This window comes from Musca autumnalis, unplaced genomic scaffold, assembly GCF_047663935.1.
Source record: "Musca autumnalis isolate F117 unplaced genomic scaffold, ASM4766393v1 scaffold_1, whole genome shotgun sequence".
Taxonomy (NCBI): Eukaryota; Metazoa; Arthropoda; class Insecta; order Diptera; family Muscidae; genus Musca; species Musca autumnalis.
The window spans coordinates 183188356-183210158 of record NW_027411644.1 but is presented as its reverse complement, the minus strand read 5'-3'; the positions used below and the strand labels follow the sequence as shown (position 1 = coordinate 183210158).

At 35.7% G+C, this 21803-nt stretch overlaps 1 protein-coding gene across 2 annotated transcripts in view; it reads left to right on the top strand.

The window, feature by feature from the left end:
* The window catches only part of ppk24 (pickpocket 24), a 396134-nt gene that overhangs the window by 201257 nt on the left and 173074 nt on the right, over positions 1–21803 (top strand). Inside the window, exon 2 of one of the 2 annotated variants that reach the window (XM_073959182.1) lies at positions 17872–18093. The exons of the other annotated variant lie outside the window; for it this stretch is intronic. The gene's annotated coding sequence lies outside the window, so the exon portion shown is untranslated. The remainder of the gene's footprint in view (positions 1–17871; positions 18094–21803) is intronic. 2 annotated transcript variants of the gene reach the window in all.

Sequence of the window (21803 nt, the reverse complement as noted above, 5' to 3'; positions counted from 1 at the left end):
CCTTTCGGATCTATTAAAAAATACGTCATTCGGTTTTCTCTTAGTGGTTGTATGTACTGTGTCATTGTATCGATCCACTGCAATATTTAACAGCTCTCTTAGCTTGAGGTCTTTATACTCAGCTTTTAGACAACGATAAATTTCCAAGACTGTTGAATGGAATCTTTCTACCTGACCGTTCACCTCACTGCGTTGCGTTGGTGTGCGGTACAGCTGGATTCCCAAAATTTTAATGAAATTTTGAATTATAGGACTCAGAAAAGCACTTTCATTATCTGTAACTAAAACTTTTGGAGCCGTGAAATAATGCAGTAGTTTTATAATTTTTTCACGCAAATGCAACGTCGATCGATTTTTAATATGGAAGAGTTTGGCAAATTTGGAAAATTTGTCTAAACATGAAATGAATTTTTCGCCCTGAATTTCAAAAATGTCTATATGAAGGATTTCGCAGGGGTATGACGGTATCGGGGTGGCTTGTAACAAAGGCACGGATGGATGCCTGTCGTATTTATTTAGCTTGCAAATTTCACACGTTGCCACGAATTTCCGGATCAGGCTGCTCATTCTGGGGAAATAATATTTTTCCAAAATTTGCTGCCTGTTTTCAGCAATATTTCGGTGAGCTCTTTTATGTTCTTTGGCAATTATCTCAAGAATATTGTCAATGTTCCTTAGATCCTCAACAGTTCTCTGTGTAATTCTTACTTTGTATTTTGAAAAATGATCACGAAACACTTCTTGAAGAATTGATAGTTTTTCCTCTGGCATTTTAATTCCATTAAGTATGTTTGGTCTGAGTTTTTCTTTCAGTATTTTTGTCAGCTCTTCCCTGCAAAGACTATTGACGGGGATATAGTGGCGTGTGTATCCAGGATGCGGTTCTTCATAGGCGTATGTACTTCCGCTAAAGATCAGTTGGTTTCGAAAGACGTTAATGGGGGCTTCCACGTGTGGTATAAATTCTGAACTATCTTCTTCTGCGCTATGCATTGTCGCTACAGTATCACTGTCCCTTGGTTCGTTGTCAATTGCCTGATTCTCGTCGCGACCCTCGAATGCCGATTCTGTTGCTGAATCGCTCGGAACTCCTTCCGAAGCGGTTTCGGTTCTTGAGTCGGCACCCTCGCTAGCAGTATCTGTTCCTGAAGTTAGATGGTTGATTTGGGTTTTCAGACGTGATAATGCATCAGCCACGTGATTTGATTTACCTGGCTTGTAAATCAATTCGTGGCTATATTCCTCAATGCGAGCCTTCCATCTTTTCAATTTCGCGTTGAAATTCCGGTTACCCAAAGCATAGGTAAGCGGTTGATGGTCTGTATAAATTTTAATCTTTTTTGCGCCGTAAAGATAGTTTCGGAGGTTGTCAAGTGCCCAAACGATAGCCAACATTTCTTTTTCGTTCGTAGCGTAGTTCTCCTCGGTTTTGTTCAACGATCTAGAGATGAAGGCAATGGGCCTGTCTTTCCCAATCTCCCCTTGCGATAGCACGGCACCAATGGCGTAATTCGAGGCATCAGTAGTCAGATTGAAGGGTTTTTCGAAGTCAGGGAAACATAAAATTTCAGCAGTGGTCAGCATCATTTTTAATTCTTCAAATGCTTTTAAGGCTTCCTCATCAAGTGTTATTGCCACCTTCCTGGATTGACTAGCCTTGATTTGCGCATTTTCCCCTCGAGTGAGATTGGTCAGAGGTTTTGCTACCTTAGCATAATCTCTGATGAATCTGCGATAGTATGAGGTCATACCCAAGAAGCTCTTCAGTTCCTTGAGATTAGTGGGCGGCATAAGTCCTTTAATCGCGTCAACCTTTTTCGGATCAGGTTTTATTCCCTCCGTTCCTACAATATACCCTAGGAATTCTACTTCGGTCCTCATAAAATGCGTTTTTTCTAGATTTACTCTGACATTTGCATCCATGAGTGTTTGGAAAATTATTTCAATGTTCCTTAAATGGTCGGTTTCATCTTTCCCGAAAACAATGATATCGTCGATATACACGTAGCACCTTTTACCTATGTGTTCTCTTAAGACGTCGTCAATCATTCGCTGGAATATAGCTGGTGCGTTTTTAAGACCGAATGGGAGTCTCAAAAATTCGAACTTACCATTCATCGTAGAAAAGGCTGTTTTCGGAATGTCACTTTGTTTCATGGCAATTTGGTGGAATCCCGAAGTAAGGTCTAATGTTGTAAAAAAAGCGGTGTTTCCGACGCTGGCTAAGGTTGAAGAAATATCAGGTATGGGATAAGTGTCTGATATGGTGACAGCATTCAGCCTCTTGTAATCGATAACCACTCGATACTGTTTTTCCCCATTTGCTTTTGCCTTCTTGGGGACGACCCATATGGGTGAGTTATAAGGGCTCTTCGATGGCCTAATTATGCCGTTGTCTAGAAGCTCCTGTATCTGTTTGTTCACCTCATCACGCATATTGTATGGGTAAGGATAGCTCTTGGTGTAAATTGGCTCATCCGTAGTCGTTCTAATTTCCCCTCTAATGCTGCTCTTTGCCATTTCGTTTCCGACGACATCTCCAAACAAAGGCTTATATTTCTTCAGGATTATCTCTAGGGCTTTCTTTGTGTGATCCGAAATTGTTTCACCAACTGTGTGACTGACTACTTCCATTGGCCAAGTGTAAAGGGGTATGCGCGTGTTGTTGCCCAAAATTAAAATATTATCACGTCTGTCGAAGGGTATCGTCTCCTATGATGCCGTCGAAGTCGAAGAGTTTTGGCAGTACATAAAAGGTAATGTTGCTATCAATTTTGTATTTTTTAAAGAATTTTCCTGAAATTTGTCTATTTATTGAAAGGCTGCCACCAGGAGATTGGACAATAAGAGTGTTTTTAAGTTTGGATGCTTGATCCAAAAATTTTGGAGAAATGAAATTTTTGTTGGCCCCCGTGTCCACGAGGAACCGTAGGCATTCGCCCTCCTTCGTTATGTATTTTATATAAGGAACGCCGGAGAGGCATCTGCCATAAAATTTGGAGACATGTGCGTTTCCTCCAGTTCCGTTACTTCACTAGACAAGTTTGATTGGATTTCGGCTTGTTCGTCTACACCTGTGACTTCGGGAAGCTGCATGTGATATAAACGTTGTTGTTTTCTTGGCAGATTATCCGAAGTCGCACGTCTCTTGAAGTTATTGTTCTGCTGAGGTTGTCTGTTCATGTAATTTACTTGCCTTGATTGGATAGATGGATCAACTTCCATTCTTTCCTGAGGTTTTGGAGCAGTCGGACGCGGTGGTGGCATATTTTGGCGGAATTGATGGCTTCCGCCCCTAACAAGATGTTGTTCCCCCCTAGGTACGAATGTTTCCCTACTGGGATGTGGATAATTTATATACTTATTTGTCGAGAGTGTGGGTCTCGCTGTTGTGTATACTTTCGGCATATGATTTATTGGAACAGGAATCGTATTTGGTGCGGATACCGTATGGATAGATTGTGACCTGACAGTCATATTCTGAAGAGTCAAGCAAGCTTTATATGCTTCCGGTAAGGTGCTAGGTTTTTGGACCAGCAACAGAGTAGAAAGTCCACCATCTAGTCCCCGGATGAACACATCCAGCGCTTTGTTCCTATAGGTTTCTATAAGGGCCTCCACAGTTTCGGTTGAGTAAGTTTCTGTTTGTAATTTATTTACGATCAGGGCAAATTGGTGATTAACCGCTGCGTAAAATGCGTCTACGGTACGACCCTTCTGTGTTAGTTGCCCTAGCTGGTGATCGAGAGTTTTTACATCACGCTTATCGGCGTAGTGCAATGATAGACACCTCTTTATCCCTGGCCAGTCATAGGTAGATACGTTATAAGAGACTAGTGCCGCGTTTGCACCCCCTTGCACCTTGTTACGAATGCTTTTTAGGATTGCACGATGTAATGGTTTACCCTCTATGATTTGGTAATCCGCTAGTATATCCTGGACGTTTTGGATCCAGGATACATATTCGGTAGGGTCGCCTTCAAAAACTTGGAGCTCCTTCACAGTGTCTGGCAATCGGGTGATTGCCGTTAATTCCTCTTCCGACGATGGAGCCCTTGTCTGCACCGGAGGGGATGTTCCCATGGTATCCCCATGTGGTAACTCCAGTGCGACAATCCTACCTTCGATTCCCTCTACTCTCTGAGACATGCCTGCGACCCCACTATTGAGCGTATTCAGGGCTTGAGTGTTTTGCCCATTCATTTGCTCAATTGTACCCAGGCGTACCTCCACGCTCCGGATATTACTTATTAGGGCGTTTACAGCACCCGAAAATTCAGTAACTGACTTCTTTAAATCTTCCATTGTAATAGTACTTACGTGAGAATTAAGAGTTTCATATTCAGGATATTTTTATTTTTAAAAATTTTCACCCTCTTTTAATTTTGAATATTTTCACCTTTTCAATATTTTATTTTTTAAATATATTTAATTTTTTCAATATTTTCAATATTTTTATTTTGATTATTTTCACTTTTTCAATATTTTATTTTTTAAATATATTTAATTTTTTCAATATTTTTTAAATATTTTCAATATTTTTATTTTGATTATTTTCACTTTTTCAATATTTTATTTTTTAAATATTTTAAACTTTTCCAATATTTTTATATTTTAGATATTTTCAAAAAAAAAATTTATTTTAAGTATTCTCACTTTTTCAATATATTGTTTCTTCAATGTTTTTTTAATATTTTTAAGTTTTCTTCAATTTTTCTTTTTATTTTTTAAGGACCTTTTGCAGGGTCCCTGCCCGGGCGCCAGTTAAGAGTTTTTATTCGTAATATCGAAATAAAAAAAGCACTCCGTCAACAGACGGAAAATTAATTACACTGTTTTTAAATTTCACAAGTTTATTTAAAATTACAAAAAGGATTTTTAATTTCACAATCAGTATATGAATCACAATTATTTCACAATCAGTATATTAAGTATAAAATTAGAACTAAACACGCACGACTCCCGAACAACACTGACTTTTCCAAATTCTCCTTCTTAGCTTTAAGTCTCCATATCTTGGCAGCGACGCCGTTATTACTTTACCAAATATGTTTCCCACAGGTGAATTATGTTGACAATGCAACTCGTGTTAAAGTTGAGTGCCAGTGGGAACATATCATGTTGCATTTTCGCAATACTCCGTAATTGCTTACTCGGCAACACGTGTAGCAGAAAAGTATCGCAAGACAGTGGCTAATGAAGACTGCAGTGTGTTAACTATAATAATAATAATAATAATAATCTTTATATATAAAACTCAATTGTCGTTTGTTGGTAATTGAATCAATTGAAAACGGCTGGAGCTATTTGGATAATTTTTTGTAGAAATGTTAGTCATAGTCCAGTTTAGGTTTTTATGCAAAGAAAAATTGGCCACGCCCACTTTTCGCCCACTTTTATAAATATGTCATATCTACGAAACTACTCAACAGATTTTCCTGAAATTTTCAGGGAACGTAGAGTGATGGCCCCCTGTTGAAATAGGCTACACATTTGGTTGAATTTCGGATCGGGCGGGGTACCTCCCCTATGCCCTATTTTTGTACAAATGCAATATTTGCATTTACAAATGTATCGGTTTGAAAATTAATTTCCGAGTCAATGGCGATTGTGTCTCCGACCTTACGTGCTTATTTGGGGCATTAAGACTGGACAACGCCCACTTTTTTAACTATGTTATATCTACGAAACTACTGAATCGATTTTCCTGAAATATATGGGTTGGTCCCCGATAAAAATAGGCTACATATTTTTTGACTTTCGGATCGGGCGGGTACTTCCCCTATGCCCTATTTTTGTAAAAATGCAATATTTGCAACAAATTCGAATGTATCGGTTTCGGAATTTATTTGCGAGTCAATCGCGATTGCGTCTCCAACCTTACGTACTTATTTTGGGACTTAAGATCCGACCACGCTCACTTTCTAATTAGGTTATATCTACAAAACTACTGAAGAGATTTTCAAGGAAATCGCGATTTGTCTAAACTTTTAAATCTTTAAAAATAAAAATCAAATGTCGTTCGTTGGTCATGGAATCAGTTGAGAACGGCTGGACCGATTTCGATATTTTTTTTTATGCAAAGAAAATGTACGCCCACTTTTTTCAATTTTCAATTTTTATCATTTCTACAAAAACTACTGAACCGATTTTCCTGAAATTGCCAGGGAATGTACAAGGATGGCCCCGCTTAAAATAGGCTACAAATTTAGTTGAATTTCGGAAGGGGCGGGGTACTTCCCCTATACCCTACTTTTTTAAAAATGTTATATTTACAATAATTACGAATGTATCTATTTCGGAAGACCTTACCCACTTTTTTAGGATCCAACGACTTGACCACACCCACTTTTTAAAATATGTTACACCTACAAAACTACTGAACCGATTTTCCTGAAAATGTCAGGGAATGTACGGGCATATTTTCTTGAATTTTGAAGGGGCATATTTGAAAAAAAGCCTTACCTTTATGAATAAAAACCAAATGCTGTCATAACCCAACTTAGGTTTTTTGGAAAGAAAAGTTTACCACGCCCCCCGAAAACAGGTTACATATTTTATTGAATTCCAGAGGGAGCGGGGTACCTCCCCTATGCGATATTTTTAAAAAACATTATATTTGCAAAAATTATACATGTATCGGATTAAAAATTTACGGATAAATCTACAATCTAGGTACTTCTTTATGGCCTATAGGCCCGACCACGCCTGTTTTTTTAATATGTCATAACTCCAATACTACTGAAGGGATTTCCATAAAATTTGCAACAAAAGCTCAATGTTTGCCGTTGTTATTTATATATTATGAATTTCGGAAGAGGTGGGGTACCTTCCCCATGCCTTACTGTTAAACGCTATATATAAGCCAAATGTATGATTATATCGGTTTCAGCATACATTTTGGTAGGCAATGAAGTTGTGTGCACCCTTGGTACATATTTGGAGCCAAAATACCGGACCAGGCCTACTTTTTTTTAATATGTTATATCTTGAAAACTGATGACCACGTCCACTCTTTTCAAAACATTATTTTTCCAAAACTACTGAACCTAATATTCAGAAAATGTTCAGGAATGTCCCGTGGTCCAAAATGCTATATATTTGTAGACGAATTTCGGAGCCTATTATTTTATAATCGCTATATTTGCTAAACTTATGAGTGCATCGGGTTGCAAATTACTTTTCGAGAAAACGGTGGTTGCGCCCATGATCAAGAAATACTACATATATTTACAAATTTACTTGAATGGTGAGGTTCAACGGTCCATTAGCCATGAAAAGTCTCAATAAGGGGGAGAATTCGATTTAACCACTTTTTAACCTTTAAAATTAGATCGCTTTAGGATAAATACAGGGACATGGACGATAATAAATCCTAAAAAGCATAAATTGGCGAAAAAATCCGACAAAGTCCGTAAGAGAAAAGAAAGGTTACAGACAAAAAATCCTTCTCGGTTTGACAATAGACCGAAGAAGTGAGGTAGAAAATACCTATTTTTTAATTTTCAAGCATAAAGTCGATAAAAAGTTGTCATTAAAACTCATTACGACGGGCCAGCAACGCGGACCGGGGTCTGCTAGTAATAATAATAAAAATAATAATAATAATAATAATAATAATAACAATTGTTCCACAAACATCCCAGAAGGGAAAGTGCACCTCGATTCATATTAGCTCATTTATATGGGTCCTACTGTTTATCGCCATCCGTGTCCATCCGTCCGTCTTTTGAAATCAAGATACAGCTCGCAATTGTTAAGATAGAGCTTTGTAATTTGGTATAGAAGTTTATATTACTCCTAGGATGTTTGGTATTGCAAATGGACTATATCGGTCACGTTTTGATATATCCCTCATAGAACTTGTTAAAAGAATAAGGCAAGCCTTGCTAGGAATTACACATGATTATACAAAGAATCCTTGCCACAGCAGGATATACGGGTGTATCCTTAATCAGGAGGGATATACTTATCTTGAATATTACTGAAAGTACTTTGTTTTCAATATAGTCTTCTATTCAAATGAGCCAAATTTTGTACTTGAATTTTTGACTTTATTTTGTTTTCGATGTGTAATTTTTATATAAATAGGATTTGAATACAAATGAATAGCTAAAAAAAAACTTAAACTCTTCATACCTTGTATAATCGCAAAAAAGAGGTCAAAAAAATTCGGTGGGGGTTTATTCAAGTAAGCGGCAGTATATGTTAAATTCCTACGTAGTTGCCCATATATATTTTTATGGGGTTATCCCTAGTTGTACAGACCCAAAACACTCAAGTTTCATGATTTTTTCAAAGAAACTACCAATATTTTTAAGACTTTAATACTTTTGGATATTTTTTTTTTTTTTTGAAAAACATTGCAGGGTCTTGTGGTAAATGACTACCTTTGAAAGCCAATTTTTGGTAAAAGCGTTTTGCGGTGCCAACGACACCTCGAAAACGGCCTAATAATCTTGCCTTCAAGCGAAACAGAATTGTAAAAAATCAGTTTAAAAAATTATGAGCTGTCAAAGTCAACATTTGGATTTTAACGAAAAAATCAACAGTTTTTTGTCAAAAAAAAAAAAAACTCGTGAAAAAATGTTTAAAAAATCTGTCTCGCTTAAAGACAAGCTTTTTATTAAAGCTCGCTAAACCATACAAAGGTCGGTAAATCGGTTTCCGAGCTATCTTTGGCACCGACTTCAAAAATGCCATTTCGAGAAATACAGGTTTCAAGTTTCTATGCTACAATGTAGCATTTTGTATGTAGCATTGCTACAAAAACACAATAAATTGTTCCCTTCCAATGCTCATATCTCAGCCAATTTTACTCCGTTCGGCTTGAAATTTGTTGTGGCATACTCTATACTGCCTGTATTGCAAAATAAGCCAATATTTTTTTGTTTATTGAAAGTGATAAGTTACCCCTTAAAAGAAGAACACAAATGAATAAAAATTATTTTGTCAGCTTTCGTTCTTTGAATGATTAATATTTGCTACCACATTCTTAAACACCTAACTCACATAAAATGCAGCAAATGACACTCCAGCGTCGAAAATTTAATTTATTTTCGAGGCACCACCTTCTTCTTAGGTGTCATATTCTGTACAACTGCATAACAATTAAGAAACATTAAGGAAAAATTCATACAACCTTCAATACTTCGTTTGCGTGTGACCCAACCCCAATTAATTGTAGTTTGCAACAAATATGTAAAAAGTGCAGGTTTCGTTTTATTTGTGTTTTCAACATACTGTAAATAATCATGCATTTAGGTATGTTCCCAGCACTAAACAACAGAACTGTTGTTTCTTAGCCATTAGTCAGTTAGACATTTCCGACAGACATTCATCAATCAAATAACATCTGGGAGTGATAATTACAAAACGTTAACAAAAAAGGATTGACAGTTTTGAATGACCAGACATGTTATATAGTTTGCAATATTTTACAATGTTATTATATGTATATGGAAATTATTATTTGTAAGGAAGTTAGAGCTCAGACAGACGGACGAATGGACAAATGGGAGGGTTAAGGACCTTAAAATTTAATCTAGTGAATAGAATATCATTTCATTCATATGAAAATATAAACAATATTCGGAACAATTCTAAAACGCCGTACACATTAGAGCCTTTTTGCCGGGTTAACCTTTTTTGTGAGAATATATTTGACATACATACATACATATAACCAGTGGAATTGACATTTGAAACCCAGTGGGTTTGTGAAATCCGGTTATATAAACGTACTATAACCCCCTATCTTGTGTAGCGTTACGTAAAGCTATTTTAAAGAGTTTTATTTAATTGATTTTATATGCAATATTTACACAAAGTATATAAATTCAATATAGAGATTTTAGATACAAGTTTGCAATTTGGAACAGAGTATATTAGTCCTTGGATGTTTAGAATTGAAATGAAAATACCATAGATATACAGTGTTTTAATGTGGTGGATGATATAAACAGTTCGGGCCGATCATAACGCCTTTTCTTCTCCTTTAAATTGCATATCCAGATATCACACACTAACATCAGTCCCATTAAATAAGTTTTGTAATATTTATACCCTACACCACTATGTGGAAAGGGTATCATAAGTTTGTTTTGGTAAAAATTCATGTTACACCGCGAAATATTCGTCAAAGACCCCCCATGTGGTATACCAATCCTCATATCTCGGCGAGATAAAGCGATTTTGAGATGTGTGTCCGTCCGCCCGTCCGTCCGTCCGTGTATCCGTCTGTCCATTATAAATAGTAATCAAACTCCAGGCCGCAATTATGGACCGATCGTCACGAAATTTGGTATGGTGGTCGATTTCACATCAGAATAGATCGCTATTTTAATTGGTGATGATCGTAGAATATTTAGCGGGTGAAATGGACCAAAAACATAATTTTTATCCGATTTTGTAGCTGCTCTGTAGGTGGCAATAATAGTCCGATCGCCTCGAAATTTTTAATAAGATACGAGTATATGAGAAATAAGAAGCTTACAATTTGAGATCGCCATCAGATAATATTTAGAGGGTTATATGGACCACAACTTTTGTGTGAAAATTTTTAATATACAGCTTATATCTTTTTTCCTGGAAGTGACATTCCGGGAAAGTAAGCTATACTTGGAAGAGGAACGCTTGACCTTTATATTGATGTCAATTGTGTTGGTGTACATGATAAGATAACAGAGTTACGGCCTAATATACCCAGTTCGCGCTAGAGTTCGTAATTATAGCTCAATAATCACGAAATTTTGCACGAGGTTTAGCTAGAAGAATATGCTTACAATTTTGGATGATGATCTGATATTATTTAGCGGGTGAAATGGACCATTACTTTTGTATGAAAAATACAAAAAAAATAGATTTGGTCTATATTTTATTTCCTGGAGGGCATATGCCAGCAAAGTAGACTGCATATGGATATAGAACTAAGGTTTGCGTAAGGTAAGGTTTGCGACATTTTCTGAGTATTTCAGCCACATACAACTTTTCTACATGTGGTGTCTTAGGGCACGCCGTTCGGACTCGGAGATAAGCTGTGAGTCCTATATCATTGATCGAATATGAATCGGGGTACACTCACTCATTGATATGAGAGGAGTCTCCCTTCTCCTTTCAGGGAAGTTTGTGAAACAATTATTATATTATTATTTAAGCTTGGTGTGATACGATACCGGTAAGTTTATTTGTTCCATAAAGAAATTTTGATGTGTGGAGAGCTAATTCCCAGTGGTAAAGGTGTAGTGTATCACATGGTCGGCCCCGTCCGACTATTGCCTTGGCTTACTTGTTTTACCTATTTAAGTTTTCAATTGAACACATTTTTGACTGGTTCTGATAGAAAGAATTTAATTAATTAATTGAAATAAATACCTCCAAAAAGAAAAATAACTGGAATCCGTGAGTGCAGATTGGACTTGTATCAAATATTTCCAAACAAAAAATGCCTACGGCTCTTTTTTTCAAAACTGGCTCTATATCCAGCTATTGTAAGTCAATAATATTCGTTTATGTTATAAAAGCACCAAAACTTTACTATTTTACCAGAAATGACAGAGTCCGTGCAAGTTAACTAAAAATTTCAGAAAATTCCATTAAGAAGGAAAGAACAATTTTGATCAGGAGTCGGGAGATAAAAACTACGACTCATAGACTACGAATCCTACTCGCAGTACTGTTTGATACTACGAAACCCATATTTGGTCTTTGCAAGAACATGGTCGAAAAAATATCTCTGAAAAAAGCTCGGAAAAATTTTAGCAAAGTCCTGACTAAATAAGTTATGTCTAAAAAACTCTGTCCTTATTATACGAAAAGATGTTTGTGGACTCTATGATTTTAAAAACATTCCAAGGACTATGCCCAAAGATTAACTTCTGGCAAACTTATGAAAATTCATAACTTTTGCTTTCTGGAAAACAAGAAAAAAGTATTAGTCGGCTTTACCGACAAAGATATACCCCCAGCCTGTGTCAGTTGAGACTTTTATCTATAGACAATTCGAATACGGTCTACATAACCAAAATCTTTTTCCTAACAAATTTTGTAGGGAGTTTTAGAATTTCATTTCCTTTGGTCTTTTTTGGATGTATAAACATTCCGACAAAAATATCGAATCATTTGGAGTTATATACCCCAAAATGTTTCGATATCAGATCACGATGCTGGGCGTTGTGAATAAATGGTTATGTTGAGCTCAAAACTGTGACTTTAACAAAAGAAAAAATGTATCTATATAGTCCATTTCGGAAGTGGAGCTAATTTTGGAAGTCATTCCTTCTGATAGTTATCGTGACATGTCGTTATTTTAGTTAGAGTTTTGGACCATTATATCAGGACGCATGGACTTACCCACGAAAAATAGAATATCGCCGTAAACAATTGCGGTCTTGTTTACAGCGATATTCTATTGGTCAAAATATCCAATGGATCCTCGAACAGCCCCTAACTTGCACTTTTGGAAGTAATTTAAGGATGTTCAACGTTTTGGTGAAATCGGATACGAGGCTGCACGATAACTATCTGTCCTAACAATGAAAACGCTAATATTTACCATAAGATAGTTGTATTGTTTTCTTAAGTAGTGTCCAGCATGATTCCTCATACACTTTTTCATGCACTCAAACCAATTGTTGAATCACTTTTTCCACTTCGATTGAGACACCTCCAAAATATTGTTTTTGAAAGCTTTTACAGCATCTTCTGGGGACGAAAATCGTTGATCTCCTCTTTTTTTCTTGAAGTGCTGGAATCAAATGAAGTCATTGGATCCCCAATCAGGGCTGTACGGCGAATAACTCATCAATTCTACATTTTGTCCTGTTAAACAAGTACTGGTTTGAATCGATGTGTGAGAGCTCGTATTGTAATTCAGAATGATTCGTCTTCTTCGAAATTTTTCGAAATTCTCAGGATACTTCAGGCAAAAAAATTGTAGTGTGCCAATCAGAATTAACCGTCATAAATTTCTCAAGCCGTATAGTCGCCACTTTGTTAGTTTTACCGAAGAAACAGGCTACCATTTGCTTCGAAATGCTTCTTACATAAACTACTTTCGTCGGTTTTGGCCAAATTTTGACCAAATCGGATGATCCGTTCGAGAGTTATCATGCGCTCGAGCCAGAGGGACGAAGACATATGAGAAATCTAAGACCATTATTTCAAATACAAATTACATCAGAGACTCATAACCAATGTTCGCATTAATTTCGCTTACGGTTGTATTCAGCTACAACTTGGTTAATGATAGGAACAAATTCAGGTGGGTCTGCTACTTATAGTAGATATTAACACTTTATGACGTACAACAATAAATATTTATCCATTATTTTCTTGTACTATTTAGAAACATTATCTAAAATAGCAATACAAAATTTTGATTAAGACAGTAAAACAATTTATTCAGATTTTACTGAAAGTTTTATTCAAAAGTGTATTCAAATAAAAAAGTTTCGAATTTTTCTTAGACAACTTGTTAATAAAGTACATTTTCCGTACAGAACCTTCAGAACAATATCAGTTTTAATTTGAAATATCCAAAAATAAAAAATAATTTAAAAGAAAAACTTAATAAATTTTTAAAGAAGCTCAAAAATTTTATCGGACTGTACCCTTGCGTACGTCCCTGCATTGCAGGGTTAATTAAATTTGTCATTCCGTTTGTCACACATTGCAATATGCGTCGGAGACCCTATAAACTATACATATTCTTGATCAGCATAAAATTCTAAGTCGATTTAACCATGTCCCTCTGCCCGTCCGTCCGTCCGTTCGTCTGTTGAAATCAAGATACAGCTCGCAATTTTTAAGATAGAGCACTGGAATTTGATATGGAAGTTTCCATTACTCCTAGGATGTTTGGTATTGAAAATGGGCTATATCGATTTTCGGTATTTTGAAAGTTGTGGCCTCAATATCCCACCAAACTGGCAGAAAATTGGTTTTTAGTCCTCGCTGAGGTACAAAACTTTCCACCTGAAATTTGTCAGTAAAGTCCAAGTCTTTATATAGCCCCCATAGAACGGTACCCTCCGATTTTCAGTAGATGGCTGAAATTTGGTATTTAGTGTTAGTTGAGGGTACACAACTTTCCACCTGAAATTTGTCGGTATAGGTCTACGTTTTCATATAGCCCCCATAGAAGAGTACCTCGTGAAGGTTGTGGCCTAAATTTCTCATCGAAATGACTGAAATTTGGTATTTAGTCTTCATTGGGGATGTAAAACTTTCCAACTGAAATTTGTCGGTATAGGTCGACGCTTTGATATAGCCCCCATAGAACAGTACCTCACCTTTTTTGGTATTTTAAATGTTGTAGCTACACAACATTCGCCGAAATGGCTAAAATTTGGTATTTAGTCTTCGTTGGGGGTATAAAACATTCCACCTGAAAATTCATACAGCTTCCATAGAACGGTACCTCCTGATTTTCGGTATTTCGAAGGTTGTGGCCTCAATTTCTCACCCAAATGGCTGAAATTTGGTATTTGGTCTTCGCTGGGGATGTAAAACTTTCCACCTGAAATTTGTCGATATAGGTCCACGTCTTCATATAGCCCCCATAGAACGGTACCTCCTGATTTTCGGTATTTCGAAGGTTGTGGCCTCAATTTCTCACCCAAATGGCTGAAATTTGGTATTTAGTGTTAGTTGAGGGTACACAACTTTTCACCTGAAATTTGTCGGTATAGGTCTACGTTTTCATATAGCCCCCATAGAACGGTACCTCCTGATTTTCGGTATTTTGAAGGTTGTGGCCTCAATTACCCACCGAAATGGCTGAAATTTGGTATTTATTCTTCGTTGCGGGTATTAAACATTCCACCTGAAATTTGTCGGTATAGGTCGTCATACCTTCCGATTTTCGGTATGTGTTTTGACGTTAGTGGCCTCAATATCCCGCCGAAACGGCTAACATTTAGAATTTAGTCTTCGTTGGAAGTATAAAACTATCCACCTGAAATTTGTCGATATTGCTCCACGTCTTCATATAGCCCCTCCAAATGTTCGGTATTTTGAAGATTTTGGCACCAATAGGCCACCGAAATGGTTTAAATTTGGTAGTCTTCATTCCGGCCCACGTTTTGATATAGCCCCCATGGAACGGTATCCTCCGATTTTCGCTGTTTCGAAAGTTTTAGCCACATTATTGAACCGGAATAACTTAAATTTGGTATTTAGTCTTCGCTAAAGGTACAAAACATCCATTGCAAAAAAATTAGACAGTATAGGTCCACATTTTGGAAAGAACAACAACGACGTCACATGATGACTGTTTTAAAGGGAGTGTTTTTTATCAGTTAAGATTCGTGGTGGTGTGTATAACAAGTTCGGCCCGGCCGAACTTAACGCCGTCCTTAATTGTTGTAACTAATTTTTATTCGTTCTTCTATATTCGTAATAAGTAGCAGATCCGGTTTCGCGTTTTCTTTCCATAAAACTCTAAGTTGAGCTATGACGAACATTAAAAAAAAAATATCCAAATGGTGTCAGCCTTGCTCAACTGATGCAATTACCAACGAACGACATTTGATTTTTATTTATAAATTTATAGCGTTTTAATATGACATTGGGACGATAACCAGTCTCTTCGAAATTCAACAAAAAATGCATCTTGTTTTCACCCGGCGACATCCGTGTATATCCCTGAAATTTTCAGGAAAATCGATTCAGTAGTTTTGTAGATATATCATATTTAAAAAAGTACCAAATAAGTACATAAGTTGGAGGCACAACTACCATTGGTTCAAATCGGTCCAGCCGTTCTCAACTGATGCAACGAAAGACATTTCATTTTTATTTATAAAGATTTAGGCATCCATAGCTCAGTCCCTAGATGACATACAGACCTATGTCTTCGTAGACGCGTTCCATAAATTGTTAAGAACTCCTCATTTGATAATCAGTGCTCTCAGGGGTAAGAACAAGAACTTAAGAGGAAAGACGACAAGTTCATAATTTTCCAATATGTGGAGGAATGAAATCATAACATTTTAAGTTCTTAAGGATTATTATTGGATGCTAATTGTATTTAATGTTCTTTTTGGGATATGTCCTTATTGATGTGTGCGCTATATTAGTATAATATCCGGACTTAACATAGTCTCAACATTTTTAATTTTGCTTTTGCTTCCTTCCTTTTATTGACGACTTTGGTATGTTTTCATCAATTACTATATATTTATTTCAAATGATGAAACATGTTTTACGGGAATTTTACGAAAGAGCAAAAATATTCATGCCCTGCTAGACACAATACACTTCTTTTAATAAATTATTCACAGCTAGCCTAAATATTTTTCTTTTAAGATTATCCTCCTCTTTTCCCATTTGATGAAAGCTTTTAGACGCACCATGTCGCAGTGAAAACAATCCCTTGACACGATTTATTAAATTCCTTAACTCCCACACATACACAAGTACTTATGTGTGCACACACATGGCTCTAAAAAGTGATGCTAAAAGCAAAAAAACGAACCTTTCATTTGTTTACCCAATAATGTCACTTTAATATTGATTAAATTCCCTTTGCTATTTTCTCGTTCAATACACTTTACTTTCATTTTGTTCCGAAAGCCAAATGTTAAAGAACTTGCGATGCCACAGACGCCATGGCAGACATAGATTCAAACACAATGACAAAGGCAAACATTCCATCACTTTCTGGCTCGATAGGAAAACCATAAAGAAAAGAAACATTTGCCATTACACAAAAAGTTCTACTTTTACTGTTGTTGGCATAGGCAAAGATGTGGCAGAAATGTTTACATAGTCATACGTTAGATTCAAGTGGAGTTTGGCAATATTTTTGGAGAAGTTCTGTTTAAAAATTCAAGATAAATGTCTACGAGGTTGGTATAAATTTAGAACCGTTCTGTCACCTTTAACATGGCAAGGTGAAGGAGTTATCTTGGCCTCTTTTTCATCCCAACTGGATATAAGCACTGTGACCGAACAGAACAGTGAATACGAAGTATAAGGCATAACCAAAACAAGTTTCGTAATCGTTTAATATGCAAATTTTCAATTTATAGTAAAAGCGGTAGAACATTAAAAAATATTGGAAATCCTGGTAACCAAATCGATTGGAAAACGTTGCTAAAACAATCAAAGAGCGTAAACGCGTGGCATAGCGTTACATGGGTGCTATGTCAACACGTGGTACAATATCGAAAATTTTTCCTGAGGATTCAAATCTTATTAGAACATGAAATACGAATCCGTTGGAATACTAACGAAAGCCATCAAGATAAGTAACATCGGGGTTAGCGTTATAGGGCGCTATACCAAAAAGTGGTCTAATGTCAGTAATTTTACCGATCATCGAACTTGACATGCCTGCTACAGTGGTAAACAAAACAAACGTAATATATCCTCCGTACTATGGTTGAAGTTTATAGAAACGAAGCAAACCTTCGTAATGTTGACTATCTTCACAAATCGTCGGTGTCATGCTTAAGTGTTCCATACGCCATTTGCCTGTTTTGAGATAATCGCATTTTAATGTTTTGCGTCACAACTGCGTGGAGCTGGCTAAAGCAAATATTTATATTTTTGACTTGAAATATTAATAATAGTATATAGAACATAATTGCAAAAATTTAGAGGAATGTGTATTGGAATATAAAAGTTATAGAGATTTAAAAAAAAAAATTTTGTCGATTTGTTCCATAACCGCACTTATGACACAAATGTGAAATATTGTAAATCACATGGAACAAAGTGACAAAAAAAATTTCCATCTTTGCCTCAATAGCTTAAATACTCCTAATACGAAAATTAAAATTCTGATTTTTGAAATGTGTTTTTAAACTTGTAAATTTATAAAATATTAATTTCATAACAGAAAAAAGTTTATACTTTCCCGTCTAGGTGTGGATATCTCGTAAACTAGAGCAGATAGGAGACAGCCGACTAGAAATTCAGAAAGAGCATACCGGAAAACCCTAGAAACCATGTGTATCTCAAAAAGTCAAAAATGGCGTATGGAACACTTAAGCATGACACCGACGAAATGTTTTAAGGACTATGATCTATCAATCTATGAACGGATTCTTTACGAGCACAGGGTAAACTTCTCAAAAATATTAAAAGGTTCGTATTGTAGAGGTTTGATTTCAACATTACAAGAAAAACCCAACAACCAAGTGCATTATTTATAATTCCATTTTTATACCCCCCATCAAAGTATGGGGGGAGGTCATATTCGAAGATGGCCCAACATATACATACACTCCGTTTCATGTCAATAGCACATTTTAAATTGCTTTTTGTTACTTCATTACCCAAATTTCAGTAGTAGCTCTAGTTTATTTTGCACCATTTGTCTTCCATCATTCCTTTTTCATTAAATCTTTATAAATCTGACAAGAAACTGCCAACTTATGCCAAATTTGTAACGTATTATAGACAATTAAGGTCTTATTTTACCGGTATTAAAGTCATAGTTCGACCAATTTTAGCGTTTTAAACTTAAAATAGCTTTTATTTACTCCAATTTTAAGGAATCGTAACAAAAGCATTCAAAATTTGCATTTTTGCTCAAGTTATTAAAGAATGTGTTATTCCGAACTTTAAACCGTACAAATGTTCGGATTTTTGAAAGAAAGTTAAAAAAATTATAACGGTGCGTTATCGAAGCCAAACTTTTTGTTGAAAGATACTTCATAAGATTACAAACCAAGATATATAAACATTCCGGAGGTTATTCCACGGATATCGACTAAAATGAAGTAACAAAAAGCAATTTGAAACGGAGTGTATGTAGGTACTACCCGATTTTAGGTATTTTGAAGTTTTTGCTATATTTTTGACCGAACTATATGTAATTTGACATTTCAGATTTTCAGTGGTCACAAAATTGTTTGCATAGTTTCGCGTTTTGTAATAGCCCCCATATAAGGGTGCAGTCCGATTTCAGGTATTTTTAAGTTTTTAGCTAAATTTTTTGACCGAACTACCTGGAATTTGACATCTGAGGTTCCTAGTACGCATTGATCCACGTCTTGCAATAGTCCCCATATAACTTTACTTCCCGATTTCAGCTATTTTGACGTTTTGATTGAATTTTTTAACCTAAATATACCGTCAGTCTATGACATAATGCAAAGAAACAAACCCACTATGTATTGTATTTTCATAGCTTTAGGGTAATTATCTCAGAATGTATGGACTTACTCTCAAAAAAATTATACTGTCGTAAAATGAGCCGCGAGGACAATATGCTGCAAAAAAATTACAAACTATCCGGTGCATGTCCTTAAACTGTACTTTTGAAATTTTATGTTGGAGGTACCGATATAGTCAATATTCTAACCTTTTATATATCTGGTAGAATTATTACGATGTTTAAAGCAGGGTTTCGGAGTCCAGGTATTTTTGGGTCGACTCCGAATCCAGACCAATTTTTTTCACGACTCCGACTCCGTGTCGACTCCGAGTGTAAATTCCTGTACTGCTAAAACCTAATAAACTTTTTCGTATATTTGGGCCCATATAGGCTAATCCATTGGTTTTTCCTAACATATTCTGTATAAAGGACATCCGTTCGAATATCAAGCTTTTTGTAGAAAATTAACTTATGTTGAAACTGAGGTATGGGGTATTGTAACTCGCGATCAGTTTTACTATACCATAACTTTTGACCGCATTTCGGTAAAATAAACTGTTTTAGCCCGATTCACCGAGGGGTTTCTTAAAATAATAATTTGAGCGGAAGCTGTGGTCGTACTAATGTAAAAAAATCGGAAAAAATAGCTGAATTAAACGAGTTTCATTATGTTATTTTCCAATTAGTGGTTTTACAACACAATGTAGAGCTTAATGCTCAAAGGAGAAGTTAAAGAGTACACTTCAGAGTTGAAGTTTCTAATGTATGATTTTTTAATATATCCACTGTATCTACCTCAAACGGATGCTGACATTTTGAAACCAGAAAAATGGGGTTCTTTGAATTTTTGCTCTAATCGGGACGCGCAGCTGGATTTCCCTGAAAGCTTATTATTTGATTATAGAACTCGCGATTTCGCATTTTTTAATGTATAACATGAGGGTGTAGCCCTCACAGGATCACAGTAATCTGCGCCCAAACACGAATTTTTTGTGCGTAAACTTTTCTCAAAAACCTATTTTTTGGGTTTAAAATTTACAAACGTCAATCGATTTCCGTGGAAACCCGCGTAAATTTAGTTTTTTTACGTTCTGAATCTAACAAGCCACGACGCGTAAAAATCCACCCACTAGATCGGCGGATATGATACCCCTCAAATTTCGAAAATTTGCAAAAAATTTTTTTGAAAATATCGCATAATAAAACGCGTTTTGGATGTGTCAGTTCTACTCAAATAAATAGATCGATACGCGTGTTTAAACTGCGCGAAAACAGATATTTAAAAACTCTCGTAAATCCAGAGATATAATAGATTTTTTCTAAAAATTGAGTGCGATGCTACATCCACGGTTCTTGATGGATCACATTGAAACGGCATAGAATGATGTATTTTTTAATGGTGATTATTGAAATCGGATGCGCATAAAATGTAAATGAACTTCGCGGAAATTATGACCATTTTACTGTGTTTTGCACCCTAATATGCAGCAGATGCTACATCGTGGTCGCCAAATAGAATTTGACAAACTGTACATCAAATAAGAGGGATTGATTCGCTGTGTTGGAAAATCGGATGCGCATCATGTCATTTTCATAATTGCGCGGTTTATATGCATCTCAAATGTTGTAATATTCAATATAACATTATTTTAACGTTATGCCACCATTGGAATTCCTTGTAATTTGATATAAGGTTCTAATAATATTATCCAATAGGAAAACTATAAGCGAAAAATTTGTTACAACGAAATATCATCATTATTGCGTGAAATTTTGACGAAAATGCAGAAGAACTCAAACATTTTTTCTCCAACTTTTCCTAGAAAACCATAAAAAAATAAAATTAGAATAATATGATTTTAATTTTTTCGTAATATTTTCTTCGTATTTTTGCAAATAACTTGAATACTATAGCTCCAACCTTCACAACTTAGGTTTCATTTTACTCCTCAAAATGTCTGGATGCTGTTATAATTTTTTTTATATATTTTGCGTAAGTATGAGCGCTATTGTTTCAAAAATATGTTTGTAAATACGTGAAATTATTTAACAAATTTGAGTTTTCGCGAATACATTGAGACTTTGCGATTATTTTTTTCATCATCGCAAAGGTTACGAATTCAGTTAACGATAATAGGATATAACAGCTAACAATATTAAGCCGCGATTTTTTTAGAATTTTTTCTAATTATCATAATTAAAACAGTCATATCTTTTGCGCGCAACGATCAAAGTTAGTAACGAAAACAGATTTGGAATGCTGATTTTTTTCTTAATCTATGTACCAAAAATCATTGATGTAGTATCAACAATTTTTTTTGATTTTTTTGAAATGAAAAAGACAATTTTAGACATTTTTCCTGATATAATACTTAACTTCATAAGATAAATATGAGGTAAAATCCATATCTATATTGTTTCTACTGTATCTTACATTGGAAAACAGCAACAAAATACAAGCCCGAGAATATTCTGGGAGGAACTTTTCTTCGTGAGAAAATATCTCATGTGCCAGACATTGAAAATATAACATGAAAATTTTTTAAATTTTTGGAGAGAGGGGAGTTGAAGGGGATCCATTTCTCCCTTCTTACCGATAAGCTCAAACAATATCTTGAAAATGTTCATAGTCTGGCACAAGACTATGTTATATATCGTCTGCTCCGTCGGAAAAGGTCGTAAGTCCACTTTTTTG